Raw genomic sequence first — 3011 nt, forward strand, 5'->3', positions numbered from 1 at the left:
ATTGGGGCACCTGAGTGGCTCAGTCGGTTGAGCATCCAGCTTTGGAGCAGGTCATGCTCTCACAGTTTGTGAGTTTGAGCCTCCCATTGGGTTCTGTGCTGACAGCTCAGAGCCTGGAGCCTGCTTTGGATTCTGTGTCTCCCTCTCTTTCTGCCCCTTCTCTGCTTGTGCTTTGTCTCTTTCCCTCTCTCAAAAATAAATAAACATTTTTTTCCCATCAGTCTGAAGAACACTTAGAATTTTAACTCATAGTAACCTTAGTTTCCCATTGAGGACTTAGTAACCAACTGAAAGATGTTTATACCAGAACTTTTCTTAGATGGTAAATTTATGAACCAATTAAGTACAAAGCAGATTTTTAACAGTTTCAAATATCCCCAGTTGTTTTGCCACAAGTCAAAAGCCCAAACATCTACAGACCTCATCCTATACCAATATATCCATCACTCATTGTGGATTGTGCTTTAGTTCTTATCTTGTTAGCCAATGAATTCAGTTTCAATTCATCATCAAGTAAAACCTTGACGTTTTAAGTTACCAAGAATCTTTAAAACTATCTTAACAATTACCCATGAAAACTATAGAACAGACCAAATTAACCATCCTTTTAACATACACTTGTTAAAAATTGGAGCAGAGATCATAAGAACCTATTTGACTTTTGGCAGATTCAGATAGAACATAAGTTTCTGTTTTTATTTCAAACCAACAGACAAACTTAAACACTGAATACGTTTTGCTTGTGCCCAGGTAGCCCAGAGACCCATTGTTCCCTAGTTAATTTTTGACCTGGAAATTTGGTGCAAAGAATCTTACTTCTGTGGTCTTTTGTTTCTCATCACCTAGGGCAGAGGGAGAAGCTGGCCTTGCCTGAGACCTGAGCCAGCTATGCAGGCCTGCTCTTCCCCACCCAGGTGGTACAGAAAGGAATGAGGGAAGGGAGTGCAAGAGGAAAGGCTCCCCAGCGGGGCAGAGAAGGAGAGTTTCCAGCTTAAAATTTTCCTCCAATTATAGCTGTTAACCTGGGAAATGAGTGAGGGAAAAGCTCTCACTTCTACAAGGCAGAGGAACAGAGAGAGAGTCAGCATCCCCTTTAGTATGATTTTATCTCATCCAGACCAATAAGGTCTCCTTCTCTGCACCGTTCCAACCCCACGTTCTCGAGAGGCAGTGTCACAAAGACAGACAAAGGGGTGGGGGTGTCTCCTCTAACGAGGAGACCAGTCAGATGCCCATCTGGACTCAGCGTTGTGACTTACGATCAGATGCTGTTCCAGTGCTGCCATGGACACTCAGCAGGCTTGCCAGACTGAGTTGCACACTCACACTCACATACACACCAGAGGTTATTACATTCCCTCCCGTAAAATTTCCACAGACAAGACCATAAACAATGACAATAACAACTGGACAAACAAGTACAGAGGTGGCCACAAAACAGGTGTTTACAGATTTACTAAAGGGCCAACCGACATCTCAGTGTGGCCTTGGAGTGGGAAGTCATGTCTAGGCTCCCACTTAATACCCCAGACAGAAGCACATGTGCATTTAAAATTTAGATGACAAACTAGCTTACCTCCGTAGGTTCAGACAGGTGACTTTCACAGATAACTGGCTCCATTTTCAGGGTGGGAGAAAAGACAAGAGTGTCTCCCCAGCTCCCAAAACCTAGATGTCCCTGGGAGTGCCTTTTGCTCCTAGCCCCTGAGGCTGAGAGGAGACAATCAGCCATATCACACCCAAGTAGGTGCAGAAACAAAGAGTGGGAGGGGAAGCCAGAAATGTTACTGAAGAGCTCCAATACTTTTGGTTTCTCGGGCGGCAGTAATTTTCTTGGCCGCTAAGGTCCTAGGAGAAAGAAAAGGTTTTAACCAGGGTGGGGAGGTGGAAGGTCCCGTCTTCTGGCCATCCAACGCTGAAGGTTGGCCATTTGTTCCTGCAAAAAAGAGATCTTTCTTTTCCTGATAACCACTGATAGATTGTGAGTTCGAATCCCAACTTCCTTGAAGTGAATTAGAACTAGGTCTAGGGGGTTCAAAGTAGATTGTCCCATGTCCTCGTCAGTCCAAACAAAATAGAGCAACCCAAAAAACAGAGTTAAGACACAGACCACAGGAATTAGTCCTCCTGGCCAACGGAGGAAAAAACAAAAGTGAGATGATGGTCTTTGCGCGCTTTTTAAAGAAAAATATGTGGGGTAGAGACCCCAAATTCCCATAAAAAACAGATGGGCGACTTTAACCTCCTTCTCTTAAACGTCTTCTTCAGTCAGAGTCACAACAAAAATTACACTTAGACGAACAGATGCACAGAGAAACAGACACAAGCTTTTAAACAAACGATCTGAGAGACAGCAAGGCTTTTCTTAACCAAATGAGATCCCGCTGCTGCCACCAGCGGGGTTCCTTAGGACCTGAATTTCACTCTTTGTGTCGCAGGACCTGACCCGCGGGGGAACTGACCCGAATTCCACTCTTTGTGCTGCGGGACCTGACCCGCGATCTCTCCTTCCTGTGGGTCCAAGACGTCTCTTGGATCCCACGGCCCGAGCTTTTGTGACACATCCGCCTGGCTTTGAGGCCCATAGAGACCAGCACCCAACAGACTGGACAAACAAAATGATTCAAACATAGAACAAAAAAATGAGTGCACTCTCCAGCCGGGCGATAAGGCCCAGCGTGTAGGGTCCCAGGGGTTCTGGGGAGGAGGACTTCCCGGCCAATGCACCAAGATCTAATGCCCAAGGTTTTAATATCACCCCAAAACCAGAAACTACCAGGGAGACTGAGGCACGCATGTAAAAGCAAAGGGCAGTTTTATTACGGCTTAGGCTCACAGGGCCTAAGTTCGGTCTCACAGCCTTCACCAACGCAGTGGATCCGTGCTGAGAGCCTAAACATTTTTTTAAAAAATTAAGAAAACAATCCAATTTATAATTGAGCCAAAAATAATAAAATGCCTAGAAGTAAACTTAATCAAAAAGATGTACTCTGAAAATTCTAAAACAATGA

The 3011-nt window shown here is 44.8% G+C and overlaps 1 long non-coding RNA gene across 1 annotated transcript in view; it reads right to left on the reverse strand.

The window, feature by feature from the left end:
* LOC115306110 overlaps positions 1–1729 on the reverse strand; it is a 7570-nt gene extending 5841 nt beyond the window's left edge. Inside the window, exon 1 of the long non-coding RNA XR_003915189.1 lies at positions 1577–1729. This is a non-coding gene — a long non-coding RNA (uncharacterized LOC115306110). The remainder of the gene's footprint in view (positions 1–1576) is intronic.
* Between the last annotated feature and the right edge of the window lie 1282 nt (positions 1730–3011).

The sequence above is a fragment of the Suricata suricatta genome, chromosome 11 (genome assembly GCF_006229205.1).
Source record: "Suricata suricatta isolate VVHF042 chromosome 11, meerkat_22Aug2017_6uvM2_HiC, whole genome shotgun sequence".
In the NCBI taxonomy this organism is placed as follows: domain Eukaryota; kingdom Metazoa; phylum Chordata; class Mammalia; order Carnivora; family Herpestidae; genus Suricata; species Suricata suricatta.